A 22,320-nucleotide genomic window follows, 5' to 3' on the forward strand; every position below is an offset into this window, starting at 1 on the left:
GTCTAATATGTGAACATTTGGTCCAGCTCCTGATATCAGTGAACAGGATAGGGAGGGGTCACAGAGTGAAAGCTGGGCCAGGCCAGGTAGGCCAGCCAGAACAGGCACAAATGGAGGGGAGCTGGATAGGTGAAGGTCAATGCCAGCGAATGTCCCCACTCACTGCTGGTGAAGACCAGAGACAGCTGTTGGGACAAAGGCCAGGCGCTGGGCGAAGGAAGGGAGAGCAAGAAACACAAGAGGGACGAGGCAGTCACCCAGGGCTGGCCTTTGTCGTGTGGCTCATGAATAACAGAAGACAAGAGTGAGCAGTGACCTGGAGAGCAGACGAGCTCTCCTGATGTTGGCCAACAGGACAGGTTAGCAGCCCTTCAGTGCTGAGGATGGACACATTAGGAATATATTATTCCATTTTGTTATTTAAGGAAAAATGAGGAAGTGTGGACCCACCCACCTTCTCCCTACACTCTGTCACTCCTGTTCTTTACCATCAACTGTTCCTAAGGCAGAAGCAGAACCATTCCATCTAAACTAAGCAGCCAGCCTAGGTGCAGGTGTCCATTATTTAATGTATGAAGTTATCAATTGTTAACAAATTCTGGAGTTAGCAAATTCTGGTCCTGAACTTCTCTGTACACGTCCTGAAACTACCTCTAATTTAGCCCACTGGAGGTCCAGTAAGAAAAGCCCAAATTACGGTGGACCCAAAGCAATCCTGACTAGTTCACCAAAGGGCCATTGCCTGAAATGATGCTCAAGCTGAATAACCATATCACACTCCATCCTGCAAATGTCATTTTTAAAAGAAAGGCGAATATTTCTCTATGATGCAGCTGTGGTTGAGGATGTCAGGCAGCACAGGACCCGAGATCCTCTTCAGGAGCTGCCTTCAGGTCCTAGCACAGGCAATAGCTGTGTGGGGAAACTGGTTTTCCTTTTACTTATAGTTGTCATGAATTACATGGCTTATCAGAATTTTTCTCTTCCTACTAGCTGCAGGAAGGCTCAAGAGTCAAATTGGAGATACTAAATTTTGCCTCTTGCAGGTGTTTAGACACTTGTAATAAGCACTTTGAAATTAGCCTCATTCCTGGCTCCATTTTATTTCTCTACCCTTTCTCCCTCTTAGTGACTTTTAAAAAGTGCCTTCTAATGTCTGTTGTCTTGATATATTTACGTACCAAATAAGCTACCTTAAATCCTCTGTGGAATAAGGTGGCAGAAGAGAGAGAGGCCAGTAAAGAAGTCAACAGTATAGACAGAGGAAGTGACCTCTCCTTCCTGTAGGTTCTAAAAACAAGAATCTTCATGACTGCAGCGGCTTTACTGGACAGGCTAGAGCCAGGCTAATGGCCCAGTGCTCTTTGGGTCATGTGCCAGCTCCTCTGCTCTGTTCCGATGGCTCAGCACTTTCTAGCTATTGACTTCCCAAATGATGGTATCAGTTGTGGGACCTGTTCTCATAGGCAAAACTGTCAGTTGAAACAGGCAAAGCCACACGGCCAGAAGTAATGAAAGCTAACCTTGGTGGGAAAAAAAAGGCAGGGAGTGATACTAAGAATTCTAGATGAGAATTGGAGAAGACTCTAAAAATAAAAAATAAAATAACTGTCATCAAAATGAACAATATTTATATATGCATCATTGTCGATAACAATCCCAAGAACACTGAGATTATATACTGAAAAAAATATCAGAGTGATTATAATTTTTTTGAAAATTATCTTTTTATTTGGGTTCCTTGATATGTGGTATAATCTAATTATAGACAGGGGCTTCACTTCCCCAAAACCATCAATTGGTTTAGTCAATTTAGTCATTTATCAATCGATACACGTTTATTGAGCATTTACATGTGCCAGACGGTGTTAGGAACTAAGGATATGAGATGGATAGAGGAGTGAGAGATGATCCTGCCTCCAAGGGCCCCTACCTTTTAGCAGGAGACAGATACATCAATAATTACGATATAGTGTCTCTTGTGGTATGAACCAAGTGTGATAAAAGCACAATAGAGGAGTGGATTTGTTCTATCCTAGTCTTCGGAGAAGGGAGAATCAGAGAAAGTTTCGCAGAGGAGGTGAAATTTGAATTGGACCTGAGAGATAAGGAGTCCTCAAGCCTGAAAGCCAAGGAGAAGAAGATCAGGAAGAGGAATCAGCTGGAGCCGAGGCCTAGCAGCATTCAAGACACAGCAGGTTCAAGGATGGTCTGGCATTTGGTGTGATTGGAGCTCAGGTAGGGACTGAGAAGCACTTTCCAGGCCTGTGCTATGTTTAGGGGTTTGGCCTCTATCCTATACATGGTGAGGAGCGATTGGGGAATTTTAAGCAGGGATGTGACATAATTAGAATTATATTTTTTAAAGATAACTGAGAGCGATATAGGGAATGGACAGTTGAAAGCACAAAGTTATGGGATCAGACGTCATTTATGGCCATCTCAGTTCTGGAAATACCAAATTTGGAGTTATCAGAATGTGGGAACATGCTATCGTTAAAACCATGGGAATGAGTGAGCTCACCAGTGAAAAGGTATAAGGAAGCAGAAAGAGGACCAAAATCAAAGTCAACCACTAATGGTGGGTGCATGTAGGAAGGTGAGCCATTGAAGGAGACTGACAAAGGAGGCGAAAACTAGCAATGACCTTGAACAAGGAAAGTGAAGTTGCAGTTGGACCAGATGGAGAAGGAGTTGTCAACAGTGCCTAGTAGAGTAGGGCAATGGAGGAATGCCATCGAGCTAGGCATTAGCTAGACGTCAGTCACTGTTGCAGTGGTAGTTGCAGTAAAAGCTGGAGGCAGAAGCCAGACTCTGGAGTTAAAGTGGAGGCAGAAGGAATAGACTTTTCTTTTCTGGATACTTGGCATGGGAGAGAAGGGAACAAGATAAGTGTAAGAGAGTCGGGATGCAGGAAAGATTCTTTGGAGATGTCAAATCTTGGGTCTCTGGGCTGATAGGAAAGTGCTGGTGAAGAGGAGATGGTGGAGAGGGAGAGAGAAGGGGGAGGGAGTTGGGAGGAGAAAAACAGATGACACAAGGTCTTGAGATGGAAGCTGGGAGATGTAATCAGATAAAAGAATCAGTTCTGGAAATCCATCAAGTCACTGGGAAAACAGACCAATCTAGTAAACTATTTGGCACAACATGCCTGCATTTTTTAAATGTTTCAGCTTGTTCTGTTGGACTTTTGAAGACAGAGTTGTGGTGACCTATTTAGAAGCCAGCCAATAGAAATAACGGTTTAAAATATTTTGTGTCTGTGTTTTTAAATAGATCATCCTAGAAAATCTCATCAGTGCTTAGGAAAGATCTTCTCTCCTCTTTTTTTTTTTTATTTAACAGTTTTGATGTAACCATTGAAGTATTAAAAGCACATCGGTTTTTAATACTAATGAATACTTAGGTAACATATCCCATGAATAAATACTTACTACTTGTGGGATGGAAAAACAACAGCTTGCCAACAATGAAACACAAAGGACATGGTGGCTCACAGCCACACCCTCCCAGATCTCACGCCTTCAGATCCTCATCAACATAGGTATCACGTCCTCTGTCTTTATGGGCAAGGGACTCAAGCTGGAACCAGAACCAATGCCAAATTGTTCGCATTTCTATCCCCTCATAGGGCGCCTCCTGTTGGAAAAAAAAAATGACCACCGGAACCATAATAAATACGGAGAAACAAGCACTTATATACACTCCATGACTGGGAATACTTCCGTCCATAATTCTCCACAGTCGAGGGCCCCTAGGATGTTGGCTATCCCCAGTTGTAACTCACATTTCCAAAATTGGCAGCTGGACTTTGTCCACAGACCACTCACTACTTTTTAATATGATCCCTGACACCTACAGGAAACAGCATAAATCCCACTTATTTCTTCTTCCTTTTTGCAAATTTTCTTTTGGCTTCTTAAGATTATTTGGCTTCTCTTAACAACTTGAATTAAATTAAAATTTAATAGAGTCATGAATCAGAATTCCCAATTTATCTTATAATAGAATAAATCCTTTAATAGGCTCAATCGTTTTGCCAAGAATATCATAACAAGTTTTAAAGTTAAGTACAGGAATTTAGGAAATAAAAGGACTCTTTGCTGGCTGTAAGGAAGTCTTTGCCGGCTGATGTTTTTAAAGCCTGGGCTGGTTACATATACTCTACCTATAAGCAAAGAGGCAATTTATTTGGCCACACAGTTTCTTTATGCAATTATAAGAACAAAAGCTCTATGTACCATTTATTTTTAGTTAGCCAATATGTACAATACAGGACGATGCCGTGTGACTGAGGGGAAAAGTGTGCTAGGAGATTGCAGAGAGCTGGCTGGCTGGTCAGGGAATGCCTGACCAAAAATATAGCATTTGAACCAGGCTTTGAAGGGTTGGTAGAATTTCAATAGGCCAAAGACTGAAAGAAGAAATGCCAGGTCGAATGGCAGAGGCAACTGTAACAGGAGAAAATTGAAATGTGCACATTTTTAGTCATCCCACCAAAAATTGATCTTCTCTCATCTGCTAAACTCTGAAATCTGGAAATGAATCAGACCCAGTCCACACTCTCAAAGTTCTCACAGCCCCGGGAGAGCAGGGTTAGCAACCCAACAACAGCGTGCCAGAGTTTTCTGCCTTTAGGATGCTTTGAGCAACCAGAGCAGTGAAGCTGGGTCTGTGGCACGGTTGGAGCTCTGCACGTTGAGAGAGAAGGAAAAGGGCCTCTCAGCAGAGGAAGGAGCATATGCAAAGACACAATCACTTTTTTTCCAGGAGAGTTTCTTTTTCTAATTATGTAACTACGAGACTCACAATAATGATAGCTAACATTTATTAAGCTCATAGCTATTTGCCGGGTACAGGTATTGAAACCTCATTGAATCCTCAGATGTCACTCTGAGGTAGGTACTCTCCCCACTTAACAGATGAGGAAGTTGAGGTCCAGGTGTTTATGCAACTTGCTCAAGGTCACGCAGCCGGATGGGTGGATTTCAAGCCAGGTAGTCTGGCTCCAGAGCCCAGATCCTGAACTGCAGTTTCAGCACAGGTAACCTACGTGAGAGATTTGCTCTTACCAAGTCTATGGCTTGGAGAACAGTTACATTTTTCAAGCCCTAAAGGTTATCCGGAAGGCATCAGTCTCAAACATGCCTTGAGCATTCAGAACATTCTACTCGAGACACTACTGCCTCTATCCCTGAGGCACTTATATTCCTGGCTGGAAATTTTGGTGGACTGCTATCACATTTTCTGCCCAAAACCTTCCTTGTCTCGAGAATTTCTCTCTCCACCCCCTTCCTCTTCAACCGTCTGATCCCAGTGGGGACTGCCATGTTCTTGCATGACCTCCTTGGCCACAGTTGATGGGTCTAGAGTTGTGCCTGTCTGGACTTGATTGAACTACAAAGGGGAAATGACAATTGGCGAACCTAGTGGCAGGAGCTGTGAGATGCAAGTCTTGGCATCATTGGCCGTGTGTTCTCCGCCACATAGAGAACATTGCTCTACCGTGGTTGAGGGGAAAACCAGCAGGCAGAGAGAAACACAGCTGAAAGCTGGAGAGAGTAGGAGTTCTGAGAGCATTTGAAGGTCTGGATCCTGTTATCTCTAAAGTCTAGCCACATACCTCCCTTGCTTGAATTTAGGTCACATGAGATAAACTTGTAGCCTTCCAAAATTTTCCCCCCTTTCTTAAGCTAGTTGGAGTTCTGCCACTTGCAGTCAGGAAGGTCCTGACTAACAGAAACATAGGGAATTCATGCACATAAAAATACTCAAAAAAACCTTTATAAAACAATCTGCCAGCAAGGGCTGCTGTATCACTATTTAAAATTCCGCATAGCTGTACACAGTAGAGAGAGTTGGATAAGGGAACTCTTTCCTGAAGGTAGTGATTGGCAGCGGGCAACTCTGTTCATGTTGCCAAGTGGCTCAGCTTAATCCATAGATCTTGACACCACTCCTCTTCTCTGGCCCTAGAAATCGTAGGGCTAGGTGACCCTATGTGCTTTACACCATGGCAGCTCCCAACAGTTTCCAAGTTCTTAACGAATCTGGGGGTGCACCCAGTGTCACAGTGGTTAAGTTCATGAGCTCTGCTTTGGCAGCCCAGGGTTTGTGGGTTGGGGTCCCGGGTGTGGACCTACACACTGTCCATCAAGCCATGCTATGGTGGTGTCCCACATACAAAGCAGAGGAAGATCGGCATGGATGTTAGCCCAGGGACCATCTTCCTCAAGCAAAAACAGGAAGACTATCAACAGATGTTAGCTCAGTGCCAATCTTCCTCATCAAAAAAAAAGAATCTTGAAGAGATGCATTTCTAAGTCAAAATGGTATATAAGAATTGACTCCACAGTAAAGCAACTGCTTTTTAAATAAATAGGGCAGAATCAAAAACCTAAATGTGTGCTTTTTCCTTCAAAGCCATCAGCCTAGGACTGTGCACTTGGTCTACAGGGCTGCCATTTCTCACAGCAGCATTGGAACTCTGTTTTGAGGATGGCCTTGACAGCTTCCCACCCATGCCTCTGAATATTCTTAGTAATACCAAACCTTCGTCATTGGAGACAAGTCTAGACTTCTGGAACGAGCCAAATTATTTGGAGCCAAGGTTGTTGATTAAGATGGGTAATCAAGCTTCGAAAACCACTTGGCATCAGAAATAACATTTGAACGTAAATATGGAGATAGATTTTTCTTTCATTACTTACAAACTGCCTCTGACTGGTGCTTTTGCCCAGTTATATACTGTTATAATTTTATAATATAGTTTACCTGCAAAGTAAAACTTTAAAATTTTACTTATATGATTTACTTAGATTTGTAAATGAGAAGGAATACCTCTTCTCCATAAGTCCAAGATCTTACAATAAGAGCAAGAGATGTGGCACCCAAGTGTTTGGATGGATTATGTCAACTTGTTAAAAAAAGGAAAGATTACTTGGGATTTTACAGAATTTTCCTTTCCAACCTCACCAATGTGGAATTATCTGGACTATCACATAGCCAAAGGGGGACATTTATTAACTTGAGGAATGAGAAGTGACAATATCCAAAATTTGTTTAAATGTGATCATTTTCTCTTTGAAAAACATAACAGTTGAAGTATAAACACTGTTTTCCATATTTTGCCTTTTAGAAAGTTTTCTTCCTCTATAAGGAATGCTCGCGCTGCCCTGTGAGGCCCGTGAGTCTCCAGAGGACTCTCTCAGGGTCCCAGAGCCAAGGACTTCGGAGGATTCTCTTTCTATTCTCAGAAATGTTACCACTAAAGAGGACTTTGAAAATCTTTTTTATATATTCTCTGTGAAGTTACAGAACACACAAGGGTCACAAAACAGTCTCTCACGTTTCCCAGAAAATAAATACATCTGATCTGGAAAAATCTTACATCAGCAAGATTGTGCAAATCTTATTTGTGCCAGTTGTTTCTTAAATAAATAAATAAAACCCCAGAAAATCTTTTTAAAACCTCATTTCAAACGATACAAATAGAAATGTGACATGCATGGCATGGCTGTCTGTTTTCCTTGCACTGCTTTACTGTTTCATATTCCGAGCAAACAGAGACGCTGTTTTCCCCCAAGGGTTCAGGAGGGCACACGATTTCATTTCTTCAGAAAATTGTTTCTCAAGATTTCAATCTTCTTCGCTGGAGATGACAAAACATAATATCAGAAACACTTATGCTTTTTATCTACTATATTTTCAAAGCATAAATAAAAGCTCAGTATACATTTAAGACAGGTACATTCAAACTTAGGGATAAATCACATACCTACTGCAAAATAGTTTTATAATGTAAGAACACTTTACCTTTAAAATGTTTAAGAGAAGATCACTATAAAAACTAAGCCCTTTAAAAATATTTTGCATTGTCACTCTTATTTTACTCAGGTAGCATTCAATTTTCTAATTCTTGGGGTTAATGAGACAAGTAATAAAAAATTAAATTGGATTTTTAGAAAAAAAGATTCTAATGGGCAGCATTCAGCTAAAGCTTCTTTTTTCTATTTCTATGCACAGTGGTGAGCACTATTTTGGTTTTCAACCTCATTACACTTCTATTCATAAAGCGTGGTATAAAAACTTTAAACCTCAAATGTTTTAAGAATAAAACAAATCGTGCATCTATGAAAAGATGAGCATAATGGCTTTTTCGTAGCATGCCGAGTGCACTTCCCAACTGGTCTTGCACAGCATTAGCTGAACAATTCTCATTAGCATTAATATGTTCTTAAGTTTCTACTGTCCTATCATTTAAGCAATAATTTGAGGATCAATTCGATTTCATGGGAATTTCACTATTCCAGGCCAGCTTTGTGACATAGAGAAATTTAGTTATTGAGATACTTAAGGTTTCATGGTCTTTTGTGAAGCAATTGAGCACATACACCACACACACTAACTCAACTAATGTCATGGATGAAACCGGTTACAAAATAAGGTCGCTTCTGAGGTATGGATGCCCATCAGCCTCCCCCCTTCCATCTCTCAGCTCCCAGCTTGTTTGCAGACGCCACAGTGAATAGGTCATCCAGCGAAATATCGGGGTTGGTCCCTTAAGAGATTTAAGACACACTTAAAGAATACTTGAGTCCCTATTCCATTCTGGTTGCTTCTTGGGTTAAGGCATTGCCTCTAGACGGTCTCTGGTAAGACAACAATTTCTGATCTGGGAGAGTTCACAGGAATTCATTAGCACAGATCCCTACAGGTAGCAGGTGTTCAGTATATGCTTACTGAATTGAAATAACACCCAGGAGATCACGTCCATGTGATTTGCCCAATAAGTAACAAGCAGAAGAATCAGAGGACAGAGCACGAGTCGTGGGTGCTGGATAGGGGGACAGAGGAGAGAGCAGAAAATACAAATCCCACCTGAAAATTCAGAATTCTTATGAAAAAGGTTTAGAAAGGAGCTTCATTGTCTGCTGAGCAAACTAAATTCTTGACACCAAAAAGTATTTCTAGTGGTTGCAAGAAAGTTCAGACAAGTTACCATTATAAGCTTTGGCAGCATTCCATACAGTTTCCTTCATTGGAAGTAGGAGAGCCCTGAGGATTAAGAACATTGCACTAAGACTGATAGGTTCTGAGATTTCTGAACTTTGACACCAACGAACCTACAAAAATTTCAGCAAGTCTCCTGGCTGCTGGGAACCTCTTACTATGATGTTCTTTAGAGATAATCCTGCTCCAAGCTTAGTTTAGCTTCCTAAGACAAGCCCTGAAGATGGCCAGTCAAAACAGCCAAATAACACGCGTTAAGAAAATTTCATACAGAGTCTTCTGCTATAAGATATAGATGTATTTCAAAAAGTATTTGCATCGTGCAAAATCACAGGACTTACAGAAAAAATAGAAACAGACCACTCAAAACTTAGGCAACTTTGTAATGAAAACATCCACAAAAAGAATAATGAACCTAATAAAAATATTCTCACAACTTAAAGAAAAGTCAAATTAACTTCCTGATTTAAAAAGACTATGTAAACACAGGAATTTTTACCTTAAAAAAAAAAAGATATATATTTTACCACAGTAAAAAAACAGAGAGAGAGAGAAGATAGCTCCATGGAAGGGATACAATGAAAGACTGAGGCTGCTGATTTGTGGAGACAAAAGCAAAATACCCAAAGAGCAGAGAGAACCCCACACTGAACACTTCCAAGACAAAGCACATGGCCAAACTCTTCGCAGGATGGTCTCTTCCTTCACTTAGTTTGGCTGTAGGTTCTATATTCTACATTCTTCCACAGCTTGCTGCATTCAGCAGCTGTTGTTCAGTGATGCAAAGCATTAGTAATGTGAGAAAAGTCATGTGTGACCAACATGACTTCTGAGTCGTACTGGCCAATTCTCCTATTTGCCAGTTGTGTAAGAGCTAATTCATGTTTTGGAACATACTACAGACTCCGCTGGAAAAGTTGCTGCCCAAAGGTTGGCATGGTATTTTTTGAGAAAATAGAAGACACCTAAGTGTCCTATATGCATTACTCCTTAAATAATACAAACCTGAACCAAATAACCTCCAAGACCCTATTCCATTTTAGGAATATTCAATTTTGGAGACCCAAGAGCAGTTTAATTTTTTTAATGATAGGTAAATGACAGCACCTGTAGATCATATGGATGTAGATAAAAATAAATGTAGATACTAACTGGTGGGAAACTGTCGCCCAGTGCCTCAAGTGTAAAAGGAATTTTTCATAGAGAGGTAATGATTTTAACCAAGTCATCCATCAGGGGATACCTGTGCTTTTGGGAAACAAGTGCCTAAGGTGTAGACAGGATTTTTAGATCCAAGAAGGATCTTTTCATTTACAGCCATTTGAAGACACACTCACAGTAGTCAACATTTTCCAGCCTTTGGGAATTGTTCAATTAATGAATGGCCAACAGGCTATGTTCTACTCTATTGCTTTTCACCAAAAGAATTTATCGTGGCCTCTTTCTTTTAGGCATTTCTTGATGCTAAGCAGCTCGCCCTTTTAATCTGCTGTATTCAGCACAAAATCTGAAACACAAAATAAGAGCAGTGGTTGACTTCCATAACTGCTTTTTGTTTTACCTTGTTGGCCCCCTTTTGCCCTATTTGAATAGTACTGTATCTCCTTCACATTCCATTCTTAATGAGGTTATTTACCTTGCATACCCAATGAGATCGTACCTCATAGAATAAATTCTCCTCTCTGAGATATGTCTGAGAGGGCATCCTATTCAGCTATTAAAAGGATTAACCTTTTAACTGAGAGTGGTCTTAAGGCTGGACACAACTTTCATGCTGAGCTTTCAATTACTTAAAGATGTCACGATAGCACACAGAGGTTCTTACATTTACATATATTAGTAGATCAGCCACAAAAATAACCACACACTAACTTTACAAAATGGCTACTAAAGAAAGCTCATTTGTTACTATATGTGCATTGCTCTTGCTTATAAGTGTTAATGAAATACACGTGTGTTAATAATGCAAATTGGGAAGTATAAAATATCATTTTTAATGCATTAGTATTGCTATCAATTATTTGTGCTAATGAAATAATAATGGAGGTACAATCCATATGGACCCTTTAAATTTCCTTTTAGCCAATAATTGTTCTTTTCTATTCACCCAACTTTTTACCATAAGTGATAACATTGACTACCTTAATTCCATCTTCTTATATTGTCATCCCAGGTGGGAAACAATAACAAACAGAGAAATGGCCCAAAGCCTGGAAACAGAAAAGGGACAAGGAAAAAGCAAATGGCTTGGATAATCCACCATTTGGACAATCAATTTGGCTTTACTTCATCAGTGGGGTGGTGGTGGAGGTGAGGGGCAGGTGGTTGGTGATGGGAAGTTAGGGAAAGAAGGAAAAAATTTTTCAGTTACTTATTTAGGCTTATATAAGTGATTACATTCAAAGGTAAGATTAAAAAGAATTTTCATAAATCTTTTTTCCACGGTGGCACAGCTCACTCTCAGATTCTCATGAAGATTATCACCTAGTCTGCATGAGTAAGTGTCGTACTGACCTAAAAATGATATGTTTATAGGGGTATCCAAGGCACTGGGAGAGCAGCTCTCTTAAGTCAAAACAACTTGGTCTCTAGTCTCAGGGAAGTAGTAATTAAAAGCAAAATCTCCTTGGGGCTGGCCTGGCTGTGCAGTGGTTAAGTCTGAGCACTCTGCTTTGGCGGCCCAGGGTTTGTGGGTTCAGGTCCCCGCACAGACCGCTCGTTAAGTCATGCTGTGGCAGCATTCTACATACAAAAAAAAAAAACAGAGGGAAATTGGCACAGATGTTAGCTTGGCAACAATCTTCCTCAAGCAAAACAAAAGAGGAAGATTAGCAACAGATGTTAGCTCAGGGCCAATCTTCCTCACAAAAATAAATAAATAAGGAGAATTTCCTCTTGGACATAAACCATCTTGTCCATCTCCCCTGCAAAAGTTCCAGGAAAATCAGCCTATTCATTATTGTTCTGGGGCTCATGGATTATTTCTAGAGAATTCAAATATTTATGGATAACCTACCAACTGCTAGATACTGGGAATACAGCAGGAAACAAAACATTCAGAAATTTCTGGCAATATGGATTACTTTCTACTGGGGTAAGGGGTACAATAATCAAAGATGCAAAACATATGATATGTTGATGGTGATAACATTGCTATTGATGGTGATAATAGAGAAGTTTTAGACAATTTTAATTGAGGAAGAAAGCAGGAAAAGGAAACGTATGTGTATTTTAAGGTGGGTGATGTCAGGTGGGGGAAGACAAGTTGATGTTTGAGTAAAGACCTGGGCCTGAGGGGTCCAGCTAAGCAAATATGTTTAAGCCGGAAGGACCATTAAGAGAAAAGGCCAGTGAGACCAAAGAGAGATGGGATCATGAGAACAGGAGCATCAAGCAGGGGGTGAGAGTTGATAGTGTGGGACTTTGTAGACCATTGCAATGACTTGGGCTTTTCCTCTAAATAAGCTGGGGAACTATGGACCTAAACTATGGACCTAAGTGTCTGTCAACAGATGAAGGGATAAAGAAGAAGACATATGTATATATCTATATATACACACAATAGACTATTATTCAGCCATGAGAAAGAAGGAATCCTGCCATTTGCAACAACTTGGATGAACCTTGAGGGCATTATGCTAAGTGAAATAAGTCAGAGAAAGACAAATACTGCATTATCTCACTTATATGTGGAATCTTAAAAAGACAAACTCAGAGAAACAGAGAGTAGAGTGGTGGTTACCAGGGAGTGGAGGGAGGGGAAATGGGGAGATATTGGTCAAAAGTGCACACTTCCAGTTCTAAGATTAACAAGTTTGGGGATCTAACATACAGCATGGTGATTATAGCTAACAGTCCTGTATCACATACTTGAATGTTGCTAAGAGAGTAGGTCTAATGTTCTTCCCACAAAAAAAGAAATGGTAGCTATGTGACAGAATGGAGATGGTAGCTAATCCTATGGTGCTGATCATTACACAATTTATAAATGTATCAAATCAATACATTGTACACCTTAAACTTACACAGTTATGCCTCCGTTATATCTCAATAAAGCTGGAGAAAAACAAAGAACAAAAAACCAATGAGAACTGTGCGGAAGTATGGGAAGGGTTTCGAGTAGAGGAGTTGTCAGGCCCTGTGAGCAAGTTCCCTCTGGCTGCTGCTGGGCATGGATTGTGAGAACAGCGGACGAGTGCCTGCTACAATAACCCAGAGGAGAGATGAGAGGGCCTTGGACCTGAAAGAAGAGCGGAGTCCATGTCTGGACAGCACGGAGAGCAGAGGCTGCCAAAGAGACAGCCAACATCTACATCACAAATGAGTTTATTTTACAAATTCTAATTCATAATATTTATGTGTTGTGAAATCAGTCCAACAGGGAGAACACAAATTAGTGGCCTCCAGTGTTAAAATTTGTTATAAAATACATTTGTGTGTGCTTTCTTTAAAGTTACTACACATCCGTACTAAAAATTGAGTCAAACGTTTGAGGAATGACAGAGAGCCCTTGTGGAATCTAAGGGTTCCATGGGGCGCGGCACGCAAACTGGAGCTCCCTCCGCTGCTCTGTGAGGACTGATGAAGATGGCCCCAGGGTGCTCTTGGCAGGTGCCAGGGAGGTGGGGCTGTTGAAGTGACTGGAAGCAGCAGACCAGCCCACTTCCTCATCACTCTCCTGGGAGGGCCTGCGTCTCACAGCCCTGAACTACTTCCTTACTCACCTCACCAAACATCTAGCAATAATGTTTGACAGCAAAATGTGTTAGTAGAAGTTTATAGAAAGCATGCTCTTTGTGAATAGAAACATCACAAAAATACACGAATTACATATAATAGAAAAGAGTCATGAGAACTGCATGGAAAAGCCATAAAGGACTGAGGGAAAGGTTGATTACCACCCCCTGCCCCCGCGAGTTCAATAGAAGGACATGCAAAGTCCTGGGAAGCAGGTGCTGGGTGAGTGCACGATGATTGCGGAGGAAGGATGTGAGAGGAAGGAAGGGGAGAGGGGCCAGACAAGGCTGCTGACTAGCGTGGGGTCCTTCATGGGGCCAGTGCCTCTTACCAAAGGTTAAGTGGGGAAAGGCAGCGGGTCATCGACGCCTGAACCTGTAGGTAAAGCCCAAGGGGATGGGAGCTATGGACCGCAGCAGTCCATCCTCTTCCCTCCCTGCCTTCAGGAGAAGACCTGGAGGCACAAGGAAATCCAAAACTGAGGTTTCTTCCTTCCATTCAGGAATCCCAAATTTCAGAGAAGATAAGCATCTATATCAGGGGCACAGTGTCCTGTTAAGAAACAATTCAATTCAACAAGCATGCGTGGAGAACATACTCTTTGCCAAGCACTGTTCTAAGTGGAGAGTTGAAGGTAGCCAAGAGACTATTAGTCCCTCAGTGAATCTGCCATCCAGGAAGAAGTCTGGATATACTTTGTATATCCATCCTTTGTATAAACCAAACCAGCATTTGAAGTGTGCTCAGAAAAACATTTTCATAGGGGCTGGCCCCGTGGCCGAGTGGTTAAGTTCACGCGCTCCGCTGCAGGCGGCCCAGTGATTTGTCAGTTCGAATCCTGGGCGCGGACATGGCACTGCTCATCAGACCACACTGAGGCGGCGTCCCACATGCCACAACTAGAAGAACCCACAACGAAGAATACACAACTATGTACCGGGGGGCTTTGGGGAGAAAAAGGAAAAAATTAAATCTTTAAAAAAAAAAAAAAACATTTTCATAGACAAGAAATATTAGGTATTTTTCAGTGCTGTCAGTGAAAATCTCATTGGAAAGACGATTTTTTTTAAATGGCACACAATCAAAGAATTTAGACATTGGTTTTAGAAATTCACTTAGTACCAAGAATAGAAATGTAATTTATGTACAGAGCAACTTATAATGATCTTTTCTGCTGTTGTCACAAATCAACTGACTCTGCATGGTATCACAGAAGAGCCATGGCCAACGGAGAAAGCGGAAAGAATGCACACTGCCCTGTACTACGTGGAGAAGGAGCCAGCAAGCAGTATGATACTGTATTCTTTTTCAGCTTCTAAAATAATAGTAACATCTCCAATAGTGTTTCATAAAATCAGGGCAAACTAAGGAGTGGTCATGTTAATAAAGGGATTCTTCAAGATGTTCTTCAGAATATTGAACAAAAATGTTACTATGGAATATTTTTGCAGAGTATTTTAATCACTTTAAAGTATGTAAGGTAAGGGGAATGTTACTCCTAAAGGGGCACTTTTAACAAATGGATAAGACTGGAGGTGGAGTGATATAGTGAAACATTTATGGACCAACCCAGGCTCAAATCCTGCCTTCGCCACTTACTAGCTGTGTGACCTTGGATGAGTTACTGAATTTCTTTGAACTTCAGTTTCCTTATCTATAGCATGGAGATGAAAATTATCTATTTCAAAGAATTCTTCTGAGGATCAAATGACACTGTGTATACAAGATGTCTTACAGAAGGTTGGGTATATAGTAAGCATTTGGCCAATTATAATTTACCGAGTAGGAAACCAGCACATCAGAGTGCCTCCAGGTACACTACTGTACCCAATTACATTTAAAATAATTACCATAAAGTAAATACCATAAAGTAAAAACCTTACATATCCTATAAATTCACCTATCTAATCTTCTAAATCATGAAATTCATTCTCATCTCTTTCACAAATTATCACAAATTCTCAATTTGGGAAGCTTCAATCAGATTATCAAAAGACAATTGTAGAACAAACTGCACTACAATGCATTACCGCATACTGTTTTGTGATTATTTCTAAGTGTTTATCATTACCCAGATTTAGGAAATTATTCAAACATCCATAAGAAGCAATCTCTATAGGAACTTAGTTGTGAGATTTCCAAAGATATATATTAAAGGAAGATCAAAAATTATGGTGCCATATAGCGTGTAACAAAGCAACTACTTATTAGAAGACAAAACCTTAGATATATTCTTCTTAATTAAAGGAATTAATGAGCTGTGTATGTCTATATACGTGCATATTAAGGGAGGTGGAGAAACATGTAAATGTGTGTGGGGACTTTCACACCCCTCACGAGCCGAGACCACTTTGTTTAAGTGGCTGGAAGAAAAAAGTCCTCTGAGCTTCTCAGATTCCTTCCTAATTTTTAAGTCCATATCATTCATAAACCATTCCTTTCTCTTCTGTATTCCAAGGTAACAGAGGTCTCTATATTTTTGCTCCTCAGATAAACTCATTTTTTTCTCTTTCTTTTGAAGTTGAACCTAAGTCAACTCTTTCTCAAGACTATGCACGTACGAAATTGCTCTGAATTTGGGAACAACCGAGTATTAACTTGAATTTAGAAATCTCTCTGAACACAATGATTTGTTGTAGATCATTATTCTAGATTTTTAATTTTTTACTTTAAAATGTACAGTTGTGAAAAGTAATACACATTCTTGATATTCTATTTGGAAAATACAGGAAAAAAACTAAAAAAAAATGTAACCTTACATGGATATATACATATATATACATAAGTGTTTGTACCCTTGCGCAGGAGACCAGACTTTATATAGTACTATGTAAACTTATATCCGCTTTTCTCTTAATATTAAATCACGAGCATTTTCTTGCATTATTAAAAATACTTCAAAAATATTTAAATGCATCCTTTAAACAGTCCCCCATTCCTGAACATTTTGATCCTCTATTTTTTTCATTATCATAAATAATTCTGTGATGACCCTCATTTTAGAGTGCAACAAGTTTAGACCTATAAAGCAAATGTGCAAACTGAAACTCAAGGTGTAGTCTGAAGGAGAGACGAAAAGAGGAGGCATGCAGAGAAGGAGGGAGACCGGACATCCAGGCCCTCAGCCCGCATTTGCCCCAGAAGGAGGGGAAAACTCATTACCACTCGACAGCTGCTCCATCGTCTGCAAAAAGTTAAGGGTTCAAACCTCTTGCCAGTGACCAGATGTCCCCGGCTTCATGCGTTACGGAGTGGTCAGTAATTGACTCGCAAGTGTGACGACGACAGTTCATGTGAGAGAAGCTGCAGGAGGTAAGTGGGACTGCACACAGAGCGCCTCGCTCAGACACAGTTTGCTTTAAGGATACAACTGTGTATGTATGAATTTATAAAGCATTTAAGCTAAAGGGACTAAAGACTAAAGGAAACCTAAAGGAGAGAAAACAGTTAATGCATCACAATGATAGAATGCAGTGAAATAGCTTTTTAAAGTTTTCTCTTATCGTTGTGCTTTAGATTTCTTATACTAAAAACCAAGAGAGAAAAATAGGCAAGTTTGGTGAAAAAAACTTATTTTGTGACATCACTGCATGAGCAGGAGGTTCCTGGGCCCAGGGGCGGGGGCCGAGGGGACATGGGCGGGGGGAGCAAGGGCAATTAAAGAGCAAGCTGAGGGGGAGGGGTGGAACTATAGTATCTATAATATCAAAATCCTTAAGATACCTTGTGATTCCTTACAATACCCTCATTTTATTTTCAAAATTCAACTTCACTAACCTGACAACTTTTAAGCAGTTCTCACGTCTAAAAGTGACCATTGACAAAGCTATCAGCAGTCTGAACACATGCAAGACCCACACCCTGAACTATGGTGTCGTTTTTATACTCATTTTGCCGCTTGCTCGCGTTGCCACTTTGTACCTGCATATAGCTTCCGGCCTTGGGGTTAATTTGAAGGATTCTTTAATGCCCAGAGAAAAGATACTTGAGATTCAACTGATTTTCTTAGATCATTCATCCAAATATTATAGTAACGGTAAGTAATATCTTTGATAGTTAGCTATTCCCCTAGAAGAGGGCCGCAGCCTCCTACTCTGTGGACTCACAGTCTTCTTTGAAAATTAGATGAGAGCTATGTATTCTCTTCCTGGAAAAATGCGCGTGCACACAGGCAAAGTTCTACAGAATATTCCCAGAGGCCTCTGGACTCCCTGAATCCCCATTAGCAACCTCTATATCAGAAAAAGAGGAATTTATAGAGAAATAGTAAACTGGCTGACTACGAGGTGTAGAGGGAGATAAAGGAAGGATGGACAGGAGAAAAGGAAGTTTCCCATTCTGGGCCAGCCTTGTCCTAGACTTTCCCTATTCTTTACTTTTCGCAGAAACTCTGTGCACTACATATTATTATTTTTCCATAGTCAAGGAAACTACGGTTCAGAGAGGCTATGCAACCCCCAACAAAGCCATCGTGCTGGAAAGTGGCAGAGGCAAAATGCAAACCTGCTCTCTTGACTTTTTAAGTCCAAGGTACATTTCCTTTAGCGCTAAGTCCGCTTACTGCTTTTTCATCTTGGGACTTCTCAAGACAGAACTGAACCATTAGACCAACCGCATCTGCTAGACTGTGAACTCCCGGAGAGTAGGGTCCGTGTCCCATTCATTTGATGTCTCTGGTGCCTGGCACGTAGAAGGCACTCTTTAAAGGAGAATGGAATGTATAAATTAACACACTGGGGCAACAATCCCATGGACAGTGGCAGAAGCTATATGCTTCTGTGTTGCCACAAGATAAAAGTCCTTGTCACTAAATATTCCTTTAGATGAGCACTGGGCGCAGACTTCAATATATTGTAAAACATACATGGTAAAACTCTTTTGTGCAGAAACAGCGTTAATCCTTTTGAAAAATAATCTATTCATAAACCACAAAGCACCTTTACAACAATCTGCCTAATATTATCAGGTCAACAACTAACATCTTTTGGTAGTGAATTACTGTATCATGGAAAACCAAAATCATGGAGAAAATAAGTGCACAAATTAGGACTATTTCTAAAGATACTTAATTTTACAAATTTCATAATAAGAACTTAAATGCATTTTTATTTTTGCAATAATTGCTCCAAAGATGAAAACTAAGGCACCATTTCAATGTAGTAAAGGTAATTGCTGCATTTACTGCTCATGTCATGTTGATGTATGAGTATGTATCAAAGGTCATCCTTCTGTACTCATACATTATCAAATTTGAAAGCACAATATTTGATTCTGACCAACCTTTAAACTGCCCACAATGTGTGTGAAAAATAGATGGAGTTCTTCCTTGGGTTTGAGAAAAAAATGAACCCATGTTTCGGAAGCAGAAGGGTCAAGAAGCCAGCAGCAAGGTTAGATGTCAGCACTATGAATCTCACAGTGTCTTCGCTTATCAATGAGGTCTAGTACAATGATCACAAGCTAAAATTGCTGTACTAATGAAGACAAAGGTCTAAAAAATTAGATAGCACGGGCCCTCTGACAGAGGGCAGTACCTTGTGGACAGTAATGCAGAAATACGGACATAAATCACTCTTCAGAGACAATAAAACCTATAATGCACAAATTGAATTGTTTACATGTCTATCGGAGGCACCGTTAAAAACAGAAGCGTCGGGCACCACACCTCTTGTTGCTCATCTGGAACGCAGCAGCCCCGAATTCAGCCTATTAGAAGGCAAGTCACCTGCTTCCCATCTCTCCTCTTCCAACTCCAAATACACAGCACGACTGTCCCGACACACAATTTAGTAGTCTTGTGTCATCCTACCCTACATGGAGTGCTGGACAGTCACGCGAGCTTCAAACTACCGCTTACAATTGTTTGCTGGATGGATAAATCGGTTTTATCAGAATCTGCTAAAACCTGAACAGATGCTGCTCTCTCCTTTGGTGTTTGGGGGTGGGGGTTTTAGGGGGCGGGGGAGGACAGCAGGAAAGAGAAAATCTCTGCTCTTCAGTGATGATTGTGGTTGTCTTTAAATAAATAAAATACCATTTAATTTCACCAGGCCCAACCACAGGAGATTGCCTTATTGAGAAGAGAGATCATACAAACACGTGAAAAGAACCCAAGTCTTCAAACACCAAAAGAAAAAAGTGTTCTGGAAAGAATCCACAACATCCTCCCCAAACATGTCTCAAGCGTACCAGTTTTATTTCAGCCTGTGTTCAGTTTATTTTTTTTTAATTTACTGCATCCTATTCTGAAAATTTATGTATTCTTTGGCTGTGCGAACACTCATAATTGAGCATGCAAGTTCATTCCAAAATTTGACTCCTTTTTGTTCCTAGGAAAAAGATTTTTTAGAAGGCAAACCACTATAATTTAATAAAATGTGTCAACGCTTGGCAGGTTGGCAAAGTCTTTAGAATTCTTGCTATAGACAGTAAGGCACAAGTAGCCTGTTTCATTATTATAAAAAAATAATGAATAACTTAGCTGCCTATAATTCATAAAATATACCACACTAGAGCAAGTTTTAATTACACTTGCCATGTACAGTATACATTGCCTTTTAATGGTTTTTTGAGTAAGTACTCAACTTTAAGGTCTGAATTCCTATGGCCTATATACTGAAAGAGGAAATATTCTTAAATTATATTGCATGTGTGTGTGCACATGCGTGCGTGTGTATGTGTGTATCCAGTCTCCACCAGACACAGTGTCAAAAAAGCAGTAACTGGGGCCAGCCCCGTGGCCAAGTGGTTAAGTTCGTGCGCTCTGTTTCGGCGGCCCAGGGTTTCGCGAGTTCAGATCCTGGGCTTGGACATGGCACCACTCATCAAGCCATGCTGAGGTGGTGTCCCACATGCCACAACTGGAAGGACTCACAACTAACATATAACAAGTTGTATATATATGTATATATACAACTATGTACTAGGGGGCTTTGGGGAGAAAAAGGAAAAATAAAATCTTTAAAAAAAAAAGCAGTGACTTAATTCAGAAAATTCCTAACTTAATGTCAGTTATAACATCAAATGGGTCAGAAATGAGATAAGGAATAAACATAAAAACAAAAAAGATATTTTTAAATACTCTATTCCATAGCTAAATAAAATATGGGATCAGGGGATGGGGGGGGTGTAGGGATCTTCAAGAATAGGAGTTTGTTAAACAAACTCAAATTATTTCATACACAATTTAGAAACCTTACCCAAAGAACAGCCTCGTGTGAATTAGGAAGAGCTCCGACACTGTAATCCCACCCTGGCACTTCGGCTCTTAGGTCGTCTCTGGGTCACTTCATTCAGTTATTGAGCGTCTCTGCCAGGCACTAAGAATACAGAAAGGAATGGCTCCGCCCCACCCTTCCTGTGCTCACAGTCAGCTTGAGCTAGTCCTCACTTTCCAGCCCCCATTAGTTCATTCGTAGGAGTTTCAGTAGAAGTAGCACACCAACCACTAGTGCTCCTCAAGTCAGGTCTATCCCTTATTTATGCGAGTCCACCCTCTGCACATATGTATGTGCAGCAGACACCATGCCAGGTTTTAGTTGTTTTAATTTGTGGTGTTTCGTTCAAAGAGAGCAAGAGTGAGCAAATAAAAACTGAGAAACATGGCCTATCTTCAGTGTTTAATATCAAATGAGGGAGGCAGACAGTAACAAAGGTGGCACTACAAGTCACTTATAGTGTATAAGTGCAGTGGGAACAAGCAGCAAGCGACTGCACAGGAAAGATGAGGAAGATGTCACTCAGCAGGGTACAGATAAAGCTGAATCTTAAAGAAATAAGAGTTCAGTAAGAACCCCATCGTATAAGATCAGCACAGGGCGTCTCTCAGAAGTACAAATGCTCAGCTGTGGTCAGAGCATAAGGAGAGTCATGCAAGAGAAGACTGGAAAAGTGATTTCCATTCTGAAGGGCATCTTACAAGCCACCTAAGCAGTCAGCTGTACATAAATAAGCATTAGAAGATTTTTTAAAATTTGTGATCTAGAGAGTTCCAACAGCAATGTGGATGATGGATCAAAAAAATTTTAAAAAGACAAAAGAGTTAATGGAATTTGCCTAAACTGTGAGTAACAAGTTATCTGGCCCTTCCCCTACTCAATAATTCAAATAACTTTGAGATTTGCAATATTCCCCATGCTATAAAATCTGCAGTAAGACTACAGCAGTATTTCCCATTCTGGGCATGTGTGTTCAACAGATAATTTATTGTGTCTTCTATCTGTCAGACACTAGGAACATGATAGCAAAAACAGATATGGCCCTGCCTGCAAGGAGCTCATAGTCTGGTGCGGGAGATGATATTATGAAAGAATTTCAAGGGGAGGGTGTGTGAGTTGAGAGTCTGACAAGTGTTAGGCTAAGAAAAGACTGCCCTGAAGATGTAACACTTGAATTATCACAAAAATATGAGAAGCCCAAGAGCAGATTTCTTCCAGCTGCCAAAGAAGGACAGGCTCATAGGTAGCGAAAAGGAGCAGGACTTAAAGATCCTAGGTTCCAATTCTGTTTACAACATCCATAAACTAAGTGGTACTCCATCTGCTCACAAAGTTGTTTTGAGAGCTGTAAGAG

At 40.5% G+C, this 22,320-nt stretch overlaps 1 long non-coding RNA gene across 1 annotated transcript in view; it reads left to right on the forward strand.

The window, feature by feature from the left end:
- Window positions 1-20,711, forward strand: part of LOC139045126 (uncharacterized) — a 28,662-nt gene extending 7,951 nt beyond the window's left edge. The window contains exons 2-3 of the long non-coding RNA XR_011502872.1: window positions 16,753-17,061; window positions 19,800-20,711. This is a non-coding gene — a long non-coding RNA (uncharacterized lncRNA). The remainder of the gene's footprint in view (window positions 1-16,752; window positions 17,062-19,799) is intronic.
- Window positions 20,712-22,320: the final 1,609 nt, after the last annotated feature.

This window comes from Equus asinus, chromosome 4, assembly GCF_041296235.1.
Source record: "Equus asinus isolate D_3611 breed Donkey chromosome 4, EquAss-T2T_v2, whole genome shotgun sequence".
Classification (NCBI taxonomy): domain Eukaryota; kingdom Metazoa; phylum Chordata; class Mammalia; order Perissodactyla; family Equidae; genus Equus; species Equus asinus.